The following is a 21,975-nucleotide window of genomic DNA, read 5'->3' as shown; positions in this document are numbered from 1 at the left end:
CATTGTGTATATATACCACATTTTCTTGATCCATTCATCTACTGAGGGGCATCTGGGTTGGTTCCATATCTTAGCTATAGTAAATAGTGCTACAATAAACATAGTTGTGCTGGTAGCTTTAGTATGGTCTTGTTTGGGATCATTTGGGTAAATGCCCAAAAGTGGAATTGCAGGGTCATAGGGGAGCTCTATGTGGAGTCTTTTGAGGAACCTCCATACTATCTTTAAGTCTTTAAGGCCTCGAAACTGGCCTTTGTAAAGGTTATTGCCCAAATGCTCAATAAAATACACATACTGTTACCAGCACAACATTCACCCAGAGTTACCTTTGCTAAGCTATTCAACTCTTCAACAACCTTTAATAACTCCCCATGGCCTATAATCATTAGAGTTGCCTATTCTCAGCTTTTCAAAAACTTTTAAAATCTACACCCAATCCAAACAATGTAACAGCATTTCTATGACATCTAGAGTCAATATGTCCAGTGGATCTGTCATTTACCAACTGTGTGCTCTTAGCCATGCAATTCTTAAAGAGAGAGACGGGGGTGGCTGGGAAGGTAGCTCAGTGGTAGAGCGCTTGCTTTGCATACATGAGGCCCTGGGTTCAATTCCTCAGCACCACATAAGCAAAAAAGAAAAAAGCCGGAAGTGACCCTGTGGCTCAAGTGATAGTATTAGCCTTGAGCTGAAGAGCTAAGGGACAGCTCCCAGGCCCAGAGTTCAAGCCCCATGACTGGACCCCCCCCAAAAAAAAGAGAGAGAGAGAGATGAAGGGTGAGGGAAGAAGGCTAATGACACATCATAAAAATTGTATAATACAGGGACTGATTAGTATACAATATGAACTCAGCAAATAAGTGTTATTAGTACTTTATAATTCTATGTAAAATGATGCCCAATGCCAGTTAAACAGTTACAGAAATGCCTGGCTCAGTGTCATACATGCAGAATAACCTCTTCTAATTCTCCACTTCAAGCTCTATCAGCTCTGAGATCTGCATAGGTTTTTCATGCCTTCTTCCTCATTGGTCTCATGGCAGGTGAATTAACACTCAATTCATCTCAATACTTGCAGAGTTCTCTGTTCTTGGTCTTAGCCTCTCCTAGAATGTCAGCAGTCTGAGAATAGTAACTATCTAATACTTTTATCCCAGGACATTTAGCTCCTTATATAAAACAGATGGTTAATATAAAATATGTGTTGCATGCTTAGTCTTTCTTTTCCAATTAGATTGCAATCTATGAGGTTTTTATTAACCTCTAAAATATTGAGTATTCAAAAACACTTCACATTAGTGACAAATTTCACATACAAACACAGGAAAGAAAATATCAAGTTAGCCGGGCACCGGCTCACACCTATAATCAGGAGGCTGAGATCTGAGGATCACAGTTCAAAGCCGGCCCGGGCAGGAAAGTCCTTGAAACTCTTATCTCCAATAAACCACCAGAAAACCAGAAGCGGCCCTGTGGCTCAAGAGGTAGAGCACTAGCCCTGAGCTGAAGAGCTGAGGAACAGTGCCTAGGCCCAGAGTTCAAGCCCCACAACCAAAAGAAAAAAAATAGAAAAGAAAATATCAAGTTATTAGCCAAGCATTGGGGCCTGTGTCTCATGCCTATAATCTTGCTTACTCAGGAGGCTGAGATCTGAGGATCACAGTTCAAAGCGAGCCTGGGCTGAAAAGTCCCCATGAGACTCTTCTCCAATTAACCACTAGAAAACTGGAAGTGGTGTTATGGCTCTAAGTGGTGGAGTGCCAGCCTTGAGCAAAAGACCTCAGGGACAGCGCTCAGGCCCTGAGTTCAAAGCTCCACAAGACACAATGAATGCATAAATAAATAAATAAATAAATAAATAATAGATGGATAAAAAAAAGCACTGAACAAATAAACAAGGCTTGATAATAAATGTTTGTGAACTAGCTTAATTCCTCCAGAGAATATTGACAGTTCACACTGTCAAGACTACCTTAACCTTGGTATCTACCATATAAACACAGTTTTCTGCTGAAAACCCACCAATAGCTTTCTCTAATTAAAAAAGAAAATTCTTACAATGACCTAATGTATGGTTTTTCTATTTCCAAGGTACCTCTAGGCCTTTTTTGTTTCCTTCAGTTCCCTGAATACTGTAAAATTCAAATTAGCAAAGGCAGAGTTTTGCATTTGCTTTTTTCTCTGCAGATGGTCCTAATTTTTCAACTTTGTAACAGTGAAAAAGCCACATACATTCAGCAGAAACCACACTTCAATTTTTAAATTTTGATCTTTTCCTGGGCTAGCAATAAGCAGTTAGCCACACCATCATGATGGTAAACAGATGCTCTACAGAGTACTGTATCATGTTTGATATTTTTTTACAACTATATTTTCAACTTAGGGTGAGTTCATCCATCTTAAGTTGAGGGATACCTGTACTGGAAATGCTCTTATCTCCCAAATAACCACACAGTTCCCGTCTGTCCCACCAAACACACTACATCCTTCAGGCAACTTTGGAGAAAGGCTTTCCCTTAGTATTTTGTTGTGGTCTCAATGCTGGCATCCATCCCAATTTTATATGTTAGAACCCGAGACCTAATATGATAGTATTAAAAAGTAGCTACTTGAGAAAAGGTGATCAAATCATGAGAGTTCTTCCCTCATGAATGGAATTAGTGCCCTCGTAAGAGGTTTGAAGGAGGCTGCCTTGCCATTTCCACATTATCTATAAAACATAGTGAAACTTCACAACACAAAATTTGCTGGGCCTTGATCTTGACATCCTAGCCTACAAAACTGTGAGAAAATTTTATTATTTATAGATTACCTGATCTAAGATATTTTATTATTATTTAATCTTCCAATAAGACTAAGTCACCATCCTATATAAAACAGCAGTTCTTTTCACATAGTAGTTATGACTGCTTATGAATTATGTATCTGTTGATTATCTCTAACCACTAATCTAATCAAAAGAATAGGAACTAGGTTTGTACAAAGAATAGTGCCCAATTCTCATAAAGATTTGTTCTATGAGCTGGCACTGGTAGTAGGAGGATAAGATCTGAGGATCCTAATTCAAAGCCAGGCTGGGAAGACAAATCTGACAGACCTTTTTTTTTTTGCCAGTTCTGGGGCTTGAACTCAGGGTCTGGGCACTGTCCCTGAACTTCTTTGTGCTCAAGGCTAGAGCTCTACCACTTGAGCTCACAGCAGCACTTTCAGACTTTTCTGAGCAGTTTACTGGAGATAAGAGATTCACAAACTTTCCTGCACAAGGTTGGCTTTGAACTGCGATCCTCAGATTATAGCTTCGTGAGTAGCAAAGATTACAAGCATGAGCCATCAGTGCCCAGTCCCAGAACTGGTGTGAGCGCGCATGCACATGCACATGCACATGCACGCACACGCACGCACGCACACACACACACACACACACACACAGAATTATATGAATAAATGGAATAAATCAATCTAGATTGAACTGACTTTAGAATATTTTATCTTCCATTTAATGAAAAGTCTACATTTAACATCATTGCTAGTTTATATATGTGCTTCTTCATTTCTCAATTCTAAATTTAAGATTTAAAAAAAAAAAAACAACAACCTGTTGTTGTCTTGCATGCGTGAGGCCCTGGGTTCAATTCCTCAGCACCACATTAGCAGAAAAAGCTGGAAGTGGCACTGTGGTTCAAGTGGTAGAGTGCTGGCCTTGAGCTGAAGAGCCCAGAGTTCAGGCCCCACGACCAACAACAACAACAAAAAAAAAAAACCCTGCCATTAACAAGGGTTGTTGGAAGAATCATGTGTGTACATAACTTTTAATAATGTCCATCATACAGAAATGATATGTTTTCTATTGTTGTTAATTGCAGCCACAAAGAACCAATTATAGCCGGGCGCCAGTGGCTCACACCTGTAATCCTAGCTATTCAGGAGGCTGAGATCTGAGGATCACGGTTCAAAGCCAGCCCAGGCAGTAAAGTCCATGAGACTCTTATCTCCAAGAAAACACTAGAAAACGGAAAGTGGCGCTGTGGCTCAAGCAATAGAGCACTGGCCTTGAGCTGAAGAGCACAGAGACAGCGCTCAAGCCCAGAGTTCAAGCCCCATGACCGACTCCCCCGCCCAAAAAACATTATATTCTTGTATAAGTACATTTCTCATATTTGCTATATAACTTCTGCAAGCAAAAAAAAAAAACCACTATCTCTAACTAGAAGTTCTTCCATGTAAAAACCTACAGTGAGTGTCCTGACAGTGCTTTTCATTAAAACACCATGGATACAAATGCAAATGAGCATAGTGTGTGTGTGTGTGTGTGTGTGTGTGTGTGTGTGTGTGTGTGTTGTTGGTTTCTACCTCTGCTCTGAAGCTCACAAGAGGACCATCAAACCAAAACTATGTGTCTATTTTTCCTTATCAAGACTGGTACCTTGCTAATCTAGAGGCTAGGCAAAGATCTGAAGGATTGTGGTTTGGAGCCACCCCATCCTATGCAGAAAAGTTCTTTAGGATCCATCACCAAAATAATCAGCAAAAAACAGGGCTGGAAGCATGGCTCAAGTGGTACAGCAGCAGCCTAATAAACACAAAGCCATGAGTTCAAACCTCAATGCCAGAAGGAAAAGAAAGAAGAAAAAGAAAACACTTTAAAATTCTGACAGTAGCCAGGCACCAGTTCATGCCTGTAATCCTAGCTATGGATACTGAGATATAAGGATCAAGACTTTTCAAAGCCCATGAGAAAAGATCATGAAACTATTTACCAGCAAAAGGCCAAAAGTTAAGCTGTAGCTCAAGTGGTAGAGCACCAGCCTTGAGAAAAAGAGCTCAGGCAGAGCACCCAAGTCCCAAGTTCATGCCCCACAAACACACTCTCTCTATCTCTAACTCTATCTGTCTCTCTCCCTGTCTCTCCATCTCTCCATCTCTCTGTCCCTATCTGTCTGTGTCTGTCTGTCTGTCTGTCTGTCTCTCTCTCTCTCACACACACACAAACACAAACATATGCTCATGAATTGAGTAAAATTCACATAAATAGCTGAGGCCACAAAAACACACTAAAGGGATGGAAATGAAACACAACTAAGTAGATTTAACCAGAAAAATGCTTTGTTTTAATAACATCAGTTAGTATCTTCTAAAGGCAATGAAACAGTACACTCAAGAACAAGCATCAAAATGACAGTGCAATTATTTGTCATTTTAGCAATACCTAAGTTTCTTAATTCAGATGATGGCAGCATATTTTAACAGGCTCAAGACCACTGTAAGCAATTTTTAAAACCACATTAGATTTTAATGGAAGCTTATCAAATTCCTGATTTCCAAAATCTATCTTAATTATCTTAAATAGTCTGAAACAGAATAAGATCAAAAGATCTGATGCCCAAAAGTCTGAATGCTTTGCTGAAAAGGCTGAGCTTAAACAAATCCAATGTGTGCTAGAAGCAACTTTTAAAATGTACAAATGTAACAATTATTTGTAAACCAACAATTTCAGAAAAGAGTAGTTTCCTATCTAAAGCTTATATAAATATAAGACCCTGGTTTTGCAAATGTCAGCAGAGTTTTCAGATCCCTTTCTAAAGTAATGGTATCCCTCTGTTTTGATTGGTATCTTAATTTGCCTTCAGTTTCAAAACTAAGTTTGCCAACACTATTCCTCTCAAAACCTCAAGAATTCCATTACTAGTTTTAAACTAAATTAAAGGAAAACGGACACATTCAACCCATGGCAGAAATATGCACTGTTTGTTGATGTCCATAAATAGACCGGGAAATTTAGACAAGTCTGAAGGACAAGGGCTGTACAGTCAACTGTTTTCCTCCACCATGAAATCAAACAGAATTATTACTACTCCTCCAACTGAGACCACCACTGGACACCTTTAAACTAATCAGGATGTAAAGACAGAACATTGTCTAATTCAGAGCTTTTGTGCATGTTTTTCTTCAGAAGAATGGCCAAAGTACCCTTAAAAAATTCATATGGTATGAAGACAAATCCTTATCTTCAAAATAGTATTTAAAATGCCCTCAACAATGCTCATACACCTGTCTCCAAAAAATATTTTTTTAAAGAATAAACTAGCAGGACGCAGGTGGCTCATACCTGTAATCCTAGCTACTCAGGAAGCTGAGATCTGAGGATCAGGGTTCAAAGCCAGCCTGGGCAGGAAAGTCAGTGAGACTCTTATCTCCAATAAACCACCAGAAAACTGAAAATGGCCCTGTGGCTCAAGTAGTAGAGCACTTCCCTGGAGCTGAATTGCTGAGGGACTGTGCCCAGGCTTGGAGTTTAAGCCCCACGACCGACCAAAAAAAAAAAAGAATAAACTAAGCTAAGTGCTAGTGGTTCACATCTATAATCCTTCTCCTTTGTACAACTAAAGTATGCTAATAAAAAAAAAAGAATGAATTATAAAGTGAGATGTTGTTCATGCCTATAAACCTACCTACTCAGAAGGCTGAGATCTGCAAGGTTCAAAGCCAGCCAGGCAGGGTAGTCTGTGAAATTCTTTTTTCTTTTTGGTTTTTTTTTTTTTTTGGTCCAGTCGTGGGGCCTGTATTCTGGGCCTGGGCGCTGTCCCTCAGCTCTTCAGCTCAAGGCTAGCGCTCTACCACTTGAGCCATCTGTGAGATTCTTCTTTCCAATTAACTACCAAAAGGCAGAAAGCTGAAGCTGTGGCGCAAGTGGTAAAGTACCAGCCTTGAGTGAAAAACCTAAAGGATGGCTTCCAGGCCCTCAGGCCCTGAGTTTAAACCCCAGTAACCAAAAAAAAAAAATATTTGCCAGGGTCAACACTCAGACTATTGTCAAAAAAGAAAAAAAAAATCATTAAAGAAAGTATACCTAAGAAAGGAGATAAAGATGCTACAGTATATTTGGAGTTTCTATATCTCAACATTTACAAAGAAAAAGGGAAAAAAATGTCATTAACTGGTCATTTTTATTCTACCTTTAATATATTAAAATACTATTATTCTTCAGGAATGCCTGAAGTACTTGATACACTTAAGAGTAGTTAACCATGATATTAATTATAAAAAGATAAAAGCTATTAATAACAGCTACTAATACAACACAAACGGGGGCGGGAGGGAGGAGAGGGGGAGAAAGAGGATTGGGAGAAAGAGGAAGAAGAGGAGGAGGAACAAGAGAAGGATGAAGGAAGAAGTAGTTAAGAAGTTGCTCTTGAAAGGACCTCTATCAAGTTATAGGAAGCTGACTCTCCAATTCCTCCACAAGTCACTCCCTGATGACTTACAGAGGCTGACCACTTGGACCTGGTAAAGTCTCCTAAGTAGACTACTTAATATGTTACCACCCTTCTGGTCTGACCAAATAAGCAGGATGCTTAATAAGAGCCAGCTGCTTGTTCCCAAACCAGTTTATGCCAACTGTACTTGTTATTATAATTATGTAATTTAAGATTATGTAAACTGATTAATTATAACTGGAAAGAGGTTGTTTCTGTGAAAAGTTCAAAAAGACTTAAAGGCTAATTATTTTCTTAAGTTATTTTGGAATTTAAGTGTATAAAAAAAAAACAGCTTTGAAAGAATAGGAGGAAAAATGTAAAACTACAGAGGAGTAGAGAGCCATGGGGAGCATTTGCAGTCCCAGCTACTTAGAAGGCTGGGGCAACAGGACTGTGTAAGCCTAGGAGTTCAAAGCTAGCCTGGGCAACATACCAAGACCTCATTTAAAAACAAAAATGGGAGGATTTGTATATTATGACATTTAATAGAGAATGTTATGTACATGCAGTTCATGCTACAAAGACAATCCAGAACTCTACTCAAAGGGCCCATCCACAAGAAAAATTAAAAAACAAAAAAATTTTTTTAAAAAAACCTTGATCTTATATTGACGGAAATACATATTAAAATTAAAACTTTTGTTCTTTGTTTTTTGTTTTTGGTAGATCATGGGGCTTGAACTCTGGGCCTGGGCACTGTCCCAGCTCTTCAGCTCAAGGCGAGTGCTCTACCACTTGAGCCACAGCACCACTTCCGGTTTTCTAGTGGTTTAATGGAGATAAGAGTCTCACAGGCTTTCCTGCCCGGCTGGCCTTTGAACAGCGATCCTCAGATCTCAGCCTCCTGAGTAGCTAGGATTACAAGCGTGAGCCACTGGCACCAGGAAGTTTATTTATTTATTTTTGTCAGTCATCATGGGGCCGGAACTCTGGGCCTGGGCACTATCCCTCAGCTCTTCAGCTCAAGGCTATAAATGCTCTACACCACTAGAACCACAGCGCCACTTCCAGCTTTTTTTGTTTTGTTTTTTTTACTTATGTGGAACTGAGGAATCAAACCCAGGGCCTCATGCATGAGAGGCAAGCACTCTCCCATTTCCCAGCCAACTTCCCAGCCCAGATTAAAACTTTTAAATTTAGGTTCTGGGACACAAGCCTGAAATCCCAGGTAGTCTGGAGACTGGGGCAAAATGATATGGGCAACTTGGGAAGCACAGCAAAATTCTGTCTCAGAAAAAAAAAGGAATTAGGGGCTGGGAAGGTGGCTCAATGGTAGAGCAATTGCCTTACATGCATGAGGCCCTGGGTTCGATTCCTCAGCACCACATAAGCAAAAAGAAAAAAGCTGGAAGTGGCACTGTGGCTCAAGTGGTAAAGCACTACCCTTGAGCTGAAGAGCTGAGGGACAGCGCCCAGGCCCAGAGTTCAGGCCCCACGACCAAACCCAAAAAAAAATAAAATAAAATGCAGAGTATGAAACATAATTTCTAGCACTTAGTAAATATTAAATTTTGTTTTATGACTGAGGGTGAAGTTCAGTAGTTGAGTGCTTGCCTCACATGAGTAAGACTCTAGGGTTGATCCCCAGCACCATGAAAGAAAAAGAGAAGAAGAGAAGAAGAAGGAAGAAAGGAAGGAAGGGAGGGAGGGAGGGAGGGAGGGAAAGAGGGAAGGAGGGAAGGAGGGAAGGAGGCAGGCAGGCAGGCAGGCAGACAATAAGAGAGAGAGAGAGAGAGGAGGAAGGGGAAGGGAAGAGGAGGGGAGGAGGGGGGAAAGGAGAAGGAGTAGCGGATGGCAGGTTGGTGCCCAACCTCTAGCTTGTTAATTTCAGGGTCTAGGCCTGTTATCCTTGAGCTTCTTTTGCACAGTGCTAGTTCTCTACCAATAGACTCAAAATTCCACTTCCAGCTTTTTTGAGCTTTTTTGAATCTCACAGACTTTCCTGCCCAGGCTGCCTTCAAGCACTCCTTCCTCAGATTCAGCCTCCTAAGAAGCTAGGATTACAGGCGTGAGCCACTGGTGCCCAACAAAATACTTCTTTTAAAGGTTTTTGTAGCTTGCTGTTATTTGATGGTCTGCTACTCTAAGAATATAGTATTGCTGTCTGCCAAAACAGAAAAGGGTACAAAATTTTCATGATTTCTGACATTTTTGTGCAAAAATATGCAAACATATTTCATATATTAACCATATAATTTCTGTGATATCCACTTTTTAAAAATGAAGTCTAATAATACTCCTGAAAACCCCAAATGACTCAAGTCTCCCTGGATTAATCTAAACTATAACACTGAGACATCAGCATATACACTGATGTACTCCATGTCAGCATGAACAAGCCCTTGAAACAGAGAACACAGAAAAAGGTGAATGAGGTCCTGGTCTAGTAGCAATGGAAGGTACAGCAGCTCTCTGAAGAGGGAAAAGATGAGAAAAGATCAAGAATCCAGAATGAGGAGATAATAGCTAAGACCAAAGAAAAGCAGGGTGGAAACGGACAATCACTTTGTAAGTAACAAACTTCTAAAGAGAAGGATCTAATGATCAACCTTTAGCTCAGAACTGTTGAGCAGTGACATAGATATTAAAATGATTTTCCAAATCACTTAAAAGCAAGATCACATTTTTTTTCAAAGTTCATGTGAATATAACATTATAATCAATTTTACTTTTCATGGAAAAACTGTTACATAAAAAAATGCTATCTAGAGGCTGGGAAGGTGGCTCAGTGGTAGAGCGCTTGGCTTACATGCATGAGGCCCTGGGTTCGATTCCTCAGCACCACATAAGCAAAAAGAAAAAAGCCAGAAGTGGCACCGTGGCTCAAGTGGTAGAACGCTAGTCTTGAGCTGAAGAGCTGAGGGAAAGCGACCAGGCCCAGAGTTCAGGCCCCACGACCGGACTCCCCCCCCAAAAAAATGCCATCTAAAATTAAATAATGAATTGCCTTCTTCACCTATTAAGTTAGGAAGACAAAAATAATACTAATATGCAATATAACAAGAATACAATGAGGGGGGAAGAGGGGGTAGGAGAAGGATTGGGATTGGGGGGGAGGGGGGAGGCTGGGAAGGGATGTGAAGGGTAAACCAAAGGAGGAGGCTGCAATGCTTGGTAAGAAATGTACGCATTATCCTGCCCATGTAATTGTAACCCCTCTGTACAGTATGTTCACAAATAAAATTAAATTAAATTAAAAAAAAAGAATACAATGAATCACCACCAGCCATACCTTTCTTTTGAGAAGCAATTTAACCAAATGTTAAAAAGATTAAAATGCTTTCATATTTGGTTGACAGAAATCAGGCCTAGCAATCTGCCCTTTTAAAACATTAAGAAATCTATATGCTCAAAGGTATTTTCTGCAACACTTCCTACAATAGCAAAATTTAAACATAAGGAATGTGACACAAAATATTTAAATAGGAAGTACGGCTCAGTAGTAAGCTCTTCACTATCATGTGCCATCCCAAAATATTACACACAAATAAATTTATATAATATAGTTTCCAAAAAACAATACAACAATATAGCATACTCCATCTCAAATTAACCAGGAAAAAAAGTCATACTGGAGGTGTGGCTCAATTAGTAGAGCAACAAGGAAAAGGCAAGCAACAGGGAAAGAGCACAAAAGCAGGGGGCCTCGCCAGACACTGCTGGCTCACGCCTGTAATCCTAGCTATTAAAGAGGCTGAGATCTGAGGATCATGGTTCAAAGTCAGCTCGGTGAAGGAAAGTCTGTGAGACTCTTATCTCCAATAAACCACTAAAAAAACAGAAGTGGTGCTATGACTCAAGCTGCAGAGCACTCACCTTGAGCTGAAAAGCTGAGGGACAGCACCCAAGCCCAGAGTTCAAGTCCCACGACCGACCCCAAAAAAAAAAGCAGGGGGCCTCAAGTTCAAGTTCCAATATGTACCCCACTCCTACAGTGGATAGGGGGCATTTCTTTAATAAAATCTCAAAAAGTTACAGGCACAGCTGGCTCAAGTCTGTAATCCTAGCTACTCAGGAGGCTAATATTTGAAGACCTGGATTCCAAGCCAGCCCAGGCAGGAAAGTCAGTGAGACTCTTATCTCCAATTAATCAAAGAAAAAGCCAGAAGTGGTACTCAGGTGGTAGAGTGCTAGCCTTCAGGGACAGCACCAAGGCCCAGAGCTCAAGCCCCAGGACACACACATACACACACACACTCTTTCTCTCTCTCTCTGTCTTAGTCTCTCTCACACACACTCTCTCTCTAGTCTCTCTAAATCTCTCTCTCTCTCTCTCTCTCTCTCACACACACACACACACACACACACACAAAAGGTTGTATACTGCCTGATTTCATTCATTTAACATTCTCAAAATGACAACACTAGTAGTTGGTGGGGGGAGGAGTATTAGGGAGAGCTTGTGATGGAACCATTCTGAACCTTACCAGTGATATTACTTATGCAGAAGTAATATTACACAGAACTATATACACATGCAAACACAAAGAAATGAAGAAATGTGGGTTTTGAAAATGTTCCAAGTCCATATACAGTGTACAGTCTAGTTAACAGTAATAATACAGAGGCCAATTTCCTTGTTTTCATAGTTAACAGTCAGACACCAAAGGGAAAACCAAATGGAGGGCACATGAAACTCTTGTTTTTACTACTTCTTGGGCATTGTCAAAATAAGAGGCTAAAAAGAATTAATGCTAACATGTATAATATTCAACTTTTTTTTTTTTTTGTCAGTCATGGGGCTTGAACTCTGTGCCTGGGTGCTGTCCCTGAGCTCTTCAGCTCAAGGCTAGCCTTCTACCACAGCGCCACTTCTGGTTTTCTGGTGGTTAATTGGAGATAAGAGTCTCACGGGCTTTTTTTGCTGGGGCTAGTTTGAACCAGGATCCTCAGATCTCAGCCTCCTGATTAGCTAGGATTACAGGCATGAGCTGCAAGCACTCGGGTCAACTTTTTGAAAAGGAGTGGGAGATAAGGGAATATAAAATGAGCCACGTTAGTATGTAGATTCTCAAGTATTACTAAGAAGAAGAAAGTATTCACAGTTCTTCTTAACAAGCAAATAGTAATCTTTCAACTGAACATAATATATAAAAAAAGGTTTAATAAAATGTTTCCATTTAAATAAGAGTATCAAGTTTTAGAACATGCTTAAATGTATAGTTACAAACCTCAAAACTTTCTTCTCTGACAGAAAATAGTTTCTACAGATAGATTTTCTCATATATATTCACCTTAAATATTTTAATATGTTATCACCTCTGGATTACATTCTGTGACATCAATTACATGTTTTAACTTATTATTTAAGCTCATTGCCTAGCACACATGATACCTACTAGCTTCCCAAGTACTACTTACAGAATTTATCAGTCAGTGGATGAATTCATGGTCCAAATACCCCATTACAAGGAAAAAGGGGAGAATTTAAGTAGGACCTGGGTTCTACCAATTCACTAGGTCTAAGATTTCATTAATCAGCACTATACCCTAGTATCATTATAAAAGTTGACAGGAGGGCTGGGAAGGTGGCTCAGTGGTAGAGTGCTTGCCTTGCATGCATGAGGCCCTGGGTTCGATTCCTCAGCACCACATAAGCAGGAAAAGCCACAAGTAGCACTGTGGCTCAAGTGGTAGAGTGCTAGCCTGGAGCTGAAGAACTGAGGGACAGTGCCCAGGCCCAGAGTTCAGGCCCCACAACTGGCAAAAAAAAAGTTGACAGGAAAAACCTTAAGTCACCTTCTTTAATCATCCAAATGTTAAGGGCTTATTTAATAACCAGAAACAGAAACTCTCACTAATGTTTATCATCTGATGCTTTTGACATTTTCTTTGCTATGTGCAAATAGAATTTTTATTTGAAAAATTTTAGCTAGAGTTACATAAAGTATCAGAAACTCCTGTCACATGACTCAGTCAGTTAAGTCTGTATGTCTGACTGTCTCTAGGGGTTGAATTCAGGGCCCTGTACTTGCTAAGCAAATGTTCAACCTCTTGAGCCATACTGCCAGCCCTTTTTGCTTTAAGTCATTTTTCAGACAGGGTCTCACACTTTTTGCCCAGGCTGTGCTGGACTACAATCTTTACCTATGTCTCCCACTCCCACAAAGCTGGTATTATATAAGTAAATCACATGCCTGGCTTATGTATTGACCTAACTCTGGGGTCTCACAAGACTCCTAAGCTCTTAAAATTTTTATCTAACATACATTAAGTATCAATATTCATATATAAATATAGGTAACAATCCAACCACACTAGAATTGCCACCTTTTAAGGAAATTATTTCAGTTAGCAACTCATGTTTAGATTATTCATTCAACAGTACAAAATGCAAATATTATTAGTAACTAAAAGGTACTGTTTCTAATAAAAAAAAAAGAATACTAATACCAGGGTTTGAATTGCTCTGCTACCTCTTATTAACTATGTCTCTAGGTCTTAAGTTTCTAAAACTATGAAAATACTACTGTCATGAAGATTAAAACAGTATCTTGAGCCAGGTGAGATGGCACAGCAAGATGCAGGAATCACAGGCCAGCCTGTACAACACAGCAAGACTCTATCTCAAAACCATAAATAAATAAATAAAATATGGTCTGGGAAGGCGGCTCAGTGGTAGAGTGCTTGCCTTGCATGCAAGAGGCCCTGGGTTCAATTCCTCAGCACCACATAAACAGAAAATGCCGGAAGTGGCCCTGTGACTCAAAAGGTAAGAGTGCTAGCCTTGAGCAAAACAAGCTCAGGGACAGTGCTTAGGCCTTGAGTTCAAGCTCCATGACCGGCTAAATAAATAACAAAATATAAAAATGTTTGGCAAACTAAAAGGCATGATAAAAATTAAGTATATAATAATAATAACCCTTACCTATACATAGCTAAGAATTTCTCTCTTTTGGTGCCAGTCCAGAAGCTTGAATCCAGGGACTAGCTGCTGTTCCTGAGCTTTTGTGCTCAAGGCTAACACTCTACCACTTGAGCTACAGTTCCACTTCTGGCTATTGATTGGTTTATTGGAGTGGTTAATTGAAGTCTCCTGGATTTTCCTGCCTGGGCTGCCTTTGAACCAGGATCCTCAGATCTCAGCCTCCTGAGTTGCTAAGATTGCAAGGCATGAGCCACCAGCATGCAACTATAATTAGTTTTCATTAGAAAATAATAAAAAAGAGTATCATCTACACACAATGGAATATTATGCAGCCATTAGAACGGACAAAATAATGGCATTTGCAGGGAAATGGATGGAGCTAGAAGAAATCATGTTGAGCAAGGTAAGCCAAGAACAAAGAAACAAATGGCACATGGTCTCCCTGATAAGGGGATGTTAAATCCAAAATGTAAGGTGATACAACAAAATTAACAAGACTTAAGGAACAAAGGACTTCTACTCATCAGGTAGAATCACTACTAAATAACCTCATGCTGCTGATCACATGTATGGTATACATGTGCATACCAGAGGGAAACCAGGAGGACGACACAGAACTAGAGGGAATCAGGGAAAAACATACAACAGCGGGACCCATCAGCTACACTGGACATTGATGAAAATGAGCTAAGCAACTCAATGGCAGCGATGGGGGGGAGGGAACAAGTGGGAAAGAGGGAACAGCTGATGCTATGAAAAACAAAAGAAATGTACATATCACCCAACGTGGAAGAAATCACTGTACTGCAAAGCTCATAGAACTCATAAATGTTATAGACCATGATAGACAATTTGCCCCATGAAAGTTAGAATGTGTTTGTGACTTTAACTAAGCATCACTATCCCACAATACTGTGAAATATTGGAAATTATGTAACCACTTAATCATAATAAAAAATTTGAAATAAAAATAAATTAAATTAAAATGATTTCCAGGATATGTTTCTTACCCAAGAAAAGAATAAGGTGGCCAATTATTTTTTTAGGTAACTATTTTTTTTAATAATTACAATTTGTTTTCATAAGAAGAATGAATGTTGGGCTGGGAAGGTGGCTCAGTGGTAGAGCGCTTAGCTTGCATGCCTGAGGCCCTGGGTTTGATTCCTCAGCACCACATAAGCAAAAAGAAAAAAGCCAGAAGTGGTGCTGTGGCTCAAGTGGTAGAGCACGAGCCTTGAGCTGAAGAGCTGAGGGACAGCGCCCAGGCCCAGAGTTCAGGCCCCACGACCGGACCAAAAATAAAAAAAGAAGAATGAATGTCTACTAACAATGGGGAAAGAACAGTCTCACAATAAAAGATACTTCCTTTTTAAGGTGAGTTAAAAACATCTCCTGCTCATGTAACCGTAACCCCTCTGTATGGTATTTTCACAATAAAAAAAAAACTTATTAATAAAAAAAAAAAGAGCCAGGTGCTGGTGGCTCACATCTGTAAACCTAGCTACTTAGGAGGCTGAGATCTGAGGATCATGGTTCAAAGCCAGCCCAGGCAAGAAAGACTGTGTGAAACTCCTATCTCCAATAAACCACCAGAAAACCGGAAGTGGTGCTGTAGCTCAAGTGGTAGAGCGCTTGGCCTTGAGCTGAAGAGCTGAGGGAGAGCGTCCAGGCCCAGAGTTCAAGCCCCATGACCAACAAAAATAATAATAATAATAATAATTTTTTTAAAAAGCTGGGTGCCAGTGGCTCACATCTGTAATCCTAGCTACTCAGGAGTCTGAGATCTGAGGATCATGGTTCAAAGCCAGCCCAGGCAAGAAAGTCTGTGAAACTCCTATCTCCAATAAACCACCAGAAAACCAGAAGTGGCGCTGTAGCTCAAGTGGTACAGTGCTAGCCTTGAGCTTTAGAGCTGAGGGAAATCGCTCAGGCCCAGAGTTCAAGCCCCACTACCAACAAAAAAAAGGGGGGGGGCTGGGAATGTGGCTTAGTAGTAGAGTGCTTGCCTAGCAAGCATGAAGCCCTGGGTTCAGTTCCTCAATACCACATAAACAGAAAAAGTTGTAAGTGGTGCTGTAGCTCAAGTAGAGTGCTAGCCTTGAGCAATGGAAGGGGGAGGATGGGAAGGGATGGGAAGGGTAAACAAAGGAGGAGGCTATAATGCTTGATAAGAAATGTACTCATTATCTTGCCCATGTAATTGTAACCCCTCTGTTCAGTATTTTCACAATAAAATAAATAAATAATAAGTGTGCCAAAAAAAAAAAAGAAGCTCAAGGGACAGGGCCCAAGCCCTGAGTTCAGACCCCAGTACTGGGGAAAACAAAGCAAGAAAGCGAGAGAGAGAGAGAGAGAGAGAGAAAGAGAACAAGAGAGAGAGAACGAGAGAGCAAGAAAGAATGAGAAAGTGAGAGTGCGTGAGTGAGAGCGAGAGAAGAGGGAGGGAGGGAAAAGAAGGAAGAAAATAACTGAACACTGGGATAACTCCCTGTATATCATCTATTAGTTTCAAGAAGGAAAGAGTAACTTACAGAGTTGATAAGCTAGACAATATTTTGACTAAAAGGGGGCACCACTAAAAAGAGACAAAAAGACATCATGTGTCTCTGGATGTAATATCCTGATAAGAAAGCATCACTTTTGTAGAATTCTAACTAAAGATAATAACTTAAATCAATCACTTGGCAAATCAAACTAAATTTTAAAACTTTCTATAAAATAACTGACTTTTATTCTTAGGATAACCAGCACAGGATGTATGTAACTCAGTAGATCATCTGCCTAGCAGGTCCAAAGTTTGATCTTCAGTACAACAAACAATAAATAAAAGATCATCTAAGAATTTTTTCTAAATTAAAGGAGACTAAAAGGCATGATCAAATTGACAAAAGTGAAATACAGAGACAGTATAAGATAAAAGTACTACACCAATGTTAAATTTCTGGGCTCTATTAGTATTACAATTACCTAAGTGTATTCTTAATCTTTCATGTGTGTGTACCAGTCCAGGGCTTGAACTCAAGGCCTGGACACTAGCCCTGAGTTTTTGGTTCAAAATTAGCGTTCTACCACTTGAGTCACAGCTCCACTTTCACCTTTTTGGAAGTTCAATGGAGATAAGTGTCTCACAGACTTCCCTGTGTGGACTGATTTCAAAAGGCGATCCTAGTATCTCAGCTTTCTGAGAAGATAGGATTACAGGCATGAGTCACCAGCTCCAGGCTGAGTATCTTTATTCTTAAGAAATACACTGTTAGATACAGAAAGATAAAAAGGCATGCAACCTATTCTTCAATGCTTTTCAATAACAAAGTAATGTGTTTATAATATAAGAAAAATATGGCAATGGGCTGGGAAGGTGGCTCAGTGGTAGAGCGCTTGCCTTGCATGCCTGAGGCCCTGGTTTCAATTCCCTAGCACCACATAAGCAAAAAGAAAGAAAGCCAGAAATGGCGCTGTGGCTCAAGTGGTAGAGAGGTAGCCTTGAGCTGAAGAGCTGAGGGACAGCGCCCAGGCCCAGAGTTCAGGCCCCATGACCGGACCCCCCAAAAAAAAATAATAATATGGCAAGATGGTAAAGATTGGTGAATATGGATAAAGGATATGTACAAGAGTCCACTATATTATTTTACCCTTTCCATAAGTTTAAAATTATTTCAAAATAAAATTTAAGAGAAGACTCTTATCTTCTAGGAGTTTACTTAAGTGTTCTAAACTATAGAATTTAAAGTACTGGGCCGGGAAGTTGGCTCATAGGTAAAGTGCTTGCCCCACATGCATAAGGCCCTAGGTTCAATTCCTTAGCACCACATAAGCAGAAAAGGCCAGAAGTGGTGCTGTGGCTCAAGTGGTAGAGCACTAGCCTTGAGCTGAAGAGCTGAGGGACAGCACCCAGACCCAAAGTTCAGCCCCCACGACCAACAACAACAACAACAAAAAAGAATTTAAAGTACTACTAAAAATCACTCTATAAAATATAAAGTTCAGGAAAATCCACAGTCAAAAATTATAAGACAGGGGCTGGGAAGTTGGCTCAGTGGTAGAGTGCTTGCCCCACATGCATGAGGCCCTGGTTCAGTTCCTCAGCACCACATAAACAGAAAAGGCCAGAAGTGGTGCTGTGGCTCAAGTGGTAGAGCACTAGCCTTGAGCTGAAGAGCTGAAGGACAGGGCCTAGGCCAGAGTTCAGGCCCCACAACCAAAAAAAAAAAAAAATTACAAGACAGACAAGCATTACGGTATAAACCTGTACGTAGTCCCAGCATTATGATGGCTGAGGCAGAAGGTGAAAGTTCTAAGCTAGTCTGGGCTATAGGAGACCTCTGGAACAAAACAAAACAAAGTTAAACTAAATAAAAAAATTACAAGACAAAGGGCTGGGGGATAGTTCATTAGTAGAATATTTGTTTTACATGTTCCAGACTCAAAATTATTTCCTCAGCACAAGAGAAAAAAAAAAGAAGCACCAGTAAAAACAGCAGAAGCATACCTACAATCGCTTTAGATATCAGAATAGTCAGACACTAAGTATAGAACAAACATATTTAAGCTACGTGGGGGCTGAGAGTGAGAGGATCCACGTTTCTGGATAGTCTAGCAAAAAAAAAGAAAAGTTCCCGAGACTCCATCTCAAAGTCAGAAAGCTGATTGGGGTGACAAATGACTGTCATCCCAGCTAAACTACAAGCATAAAATAAGCAGTTCACAGGGCTGGGAAGGTGGCTCAGTGGTAGAGTGCTTACCTGGCATGCATGAGGCCCTGGGTTCGATTCCTCAGCACCACATTAGCAGAAAAAGCCACAAGTGACACTGTGGCTCAAGTGTCAGAGCACTCACCTTGAGCTGAAGAGCTGAGGTACAGCGCCAAGGCCCAGAGTTCAGGCCCCACGACCAACAAAAAAAGACAAAACAAAACAAAATATACAGATCACAGACAAAGTACAGGCCCATGAAAAGAACAACACCTTATCTCAAAATAAGCAGTGCAAGGCGGAGCTAGAGGGGTGATCAACAGTACTAAGGCTGCCTAGCAAGCCCAAGGCACAGAATTCAAACTCCAGTACAGCCAAAAAGACAATATAGAATATTTAATACATTTTAAAGAAATAAAAGTAATCTTGGGATGAGTCTAGTTGTACAAAACTACAATCCCAGCTACTTAGAAGTCCAAAATGAAGAGTTTGAGGCTAGCGGGGCACCAATGACCCACGCCTGTAATTCTACATACGCAAGAGGCTGAAGTCTGAGGATCTCAGTTCAAAGCAAGCTGGGGCAGGCCAAGTCCATCAGACTCTTACCTCTGAAAGCCTATCTCCTCCTCCCTCAAAAAATAAAATAAAGCCAGAAGTCGAGCTCTAGTTTAAGTGGTAGAGCACTAGCTCTGAGAGCTCAGGGATAGTACCCAGGTCCTGAGTTCAAGGCCCAAGACCAGCACAAAAAAAGAGAGAAGTTGTTTGAGGTCAGCTTAGACAATGTAGCAAACCCCTCCTCACATTTAAAAGTAAATAATAATAACAATAATAATAACAAAAACAACTAGCTAGATGCAAAAATCCAGAAGTGGAGATGCAGCTCAAGCGGCAGAGTGCCAGCCTTGAATGAATAGCCAAGCAAGAGCTTGAAGCCCTAAATTTAAGCCCTAGTTTCAGCACCAAAATAATACCAATTAATTATTAACTATGAACTTAATACCTACTAAAAAAATGAACAAGCATGTAGAACAGGCCCATATTCATAGGCAACATAGTTTATTTGCACATATGAAAACAAAACATAAAATCTGCTAAAGTTATTGTGAGGAATATAAGTGGGAAGGAGAAGAGTAATTAAATTATTTGGGATACATTGTATGCACATAAGGAAATGTCACAATGAATTCTTCCTTGTACAACTTATGTACACTAATAAAAGAAAAAAAAGAATAGAGGCATAAAAGTAATCTTGAAAATACTGACCACGAGTAGGTCACAGGATAAAGCAAGGATGAGAGCTGTAGCTCAGTGGCAGAGACATACTTAGTCCTGGGTTTAATACCCAACAACAAGAACAAGAGAAAGAAAAGACAAGCTGGGCACCAGTGACTCATACCTATAACCCTAACTACTCAGAAGGCTGAGATCTGAGGATCATGGTTAAAAGCCAACCTGGGCAGGAAAGTCTGTGAGACTCTTATTTCCAATTAATCACTAGAAAACGGAAGTAGAGCTGTGACTCAAAGTGGTAGCGCCTGGAACAAAAAAAAAAAAAACAACTTAGGAACAGCGTCCCTGAGTTCAAGCCCCACAACAAAGGCAGTTTTAAGAAAAATACTGAGTAAGCCAGGCAGTGGTTCACATCTGAAATCCAAGCTACTCAAAAAGCAGAAATCTAAGGATTACGGTTTGACACCAGCCTGGGCGACGAATTCGTAAGAATTTGATTTCCAATTAACCACCAAAAACCTAGAACTGGAGGTGTGGTTCAACTGGTTCAGTGCCAGCCTTTAGTGAAAAAAGCCAAGCATGAGTGGAGGGTCAAGCTTTCCTGACCCAAGAAAAAAGTAACTGAATGAAACATTTAACAACTGAAAAACATAATATATATATTATATATTTAAATAATATGGTATGGATCTAGTTATGTGAAATATAGTTATGTGAAATAGACACAGAAGAACAAATACCGTATAATTTCACCTATCTGAATATGAATGAAATCTACAGAAACAAAAAGTAAAGTGAGGTGGATGACCAGGCCTATAACCTATATTTGGGAGGCTAAGACTGGAAGATTACCAAGTTCCAAGCTAGCCTGGGCCACACAGAGAGACCTTGTCTCAAAAATAAACAAAGTAAAACAATAGTGGTTGCCTAGGGCTGGGAAGAAAGAAAGATGAAGAATGATTGCCTCATGGATACAGATTTTAGTTTGTGTTGTTAAAAAAGTTCCGGAGATGACTAGTGGTGATTATTGCACAACTGCACAAGATGAGAATGTATATAATGCCACCGAACTCTACACTTATAAATGGCAAATTTTGTATACACTTTATATGCTTTATAACATTAGTATTTTTAGAAATGTGAGCCAGGCATGACTATACACACCTATAATTCCAGATGCCAGGAAAGCAAAAGCAGAAAGACCCAAAGTTTGAAAGCCAGCCAAGAGTTAGGAAGATCTTATCTCAAAAGCAAAATAAAAACAAATGGGCTGTAGACATAGCTTAAAGGGTAGAGCACTTACCTACTAAGTTAGGAGTCCTAGATTCAATCCACAGTACTACACATGCGCGCGCACGAGCGCGCACGCACGCACACGCACACACACACACGCACACGCACACACACACACACACACACACACACACACACAAGCAAATAAATAAACAAGGCCAGGGTTCCTGTGATCGAATGCTTGCCTAGCATGTATGAGGCTATGGGTAGGGGGAAGGAGGAAGGTAGCACAGGAAAAATAAGTTTAAAAAAAATCAATTAAAAAAAATGTCAGTAAGCCAGGTGCTGGTGGCACACGCCTGTAATCCTAGCTACTCAGGAAGCTGATATCTGAGGATCGTGGTTCAAAGCCAGCCCAAGTAGGAAAGTCCGTGAGGCTTCTAACTCTCCTATTAGCCACCAGAAAACCAGAAGTGGTACTGTGGCTCAAATGGTAGAGCATTCACCTTGAGCTGAAGAGCTCAGGGACAGCACTCAGGCCCAGAGTTCAAGCCCCACAACCAACAACAACAACAACAAAAGGCAGTAGAAAAAAGATAAGGGGATGGGGCTGGGAAGGTGGCTCAGTGGTAGAGCGCTTGCCTTGCATGCCTGAGGCCCTGGGTTCAATTCCTCAGCACCACATAAGCAAAAAGAA

The 21,975-nt window shown here is 40.3% G+C and overlaps 1 protein-coding gene across 1 annotated transcript in view; it reads right to left on the bottom strand.

The window, feature by feature from the left end:
- The window catches only part of Frs2 (fibroblast growth factor receptor substrate 2), an 88,568-nt gene that overhangs the window by 52,995 nt on the left and 13,598 nt on the right, over positions 1–21,975 (bottom strand). The window lies entirely within an intron of this gene.

The sequence above is a fragment of the Dipodomys ordii genome, unplaced genomic scaffold (genome assembly GCF_000151885.1).
Source record: "Dipodomys ordii isolate 6190 unplaced genomic scaffold, Dord_2.0 Scaffold3, whole genome shotgun sequence".
Lineage (NCBI taxonomy): Eukaryota > Metazoa > Chordata > Mammalia > Rodentia > Heteromyidae > Dipodomys > Dipodomys ordii.
This window is presented reverse-complemented; position numbering and strand designations above follow the sequence as displayed.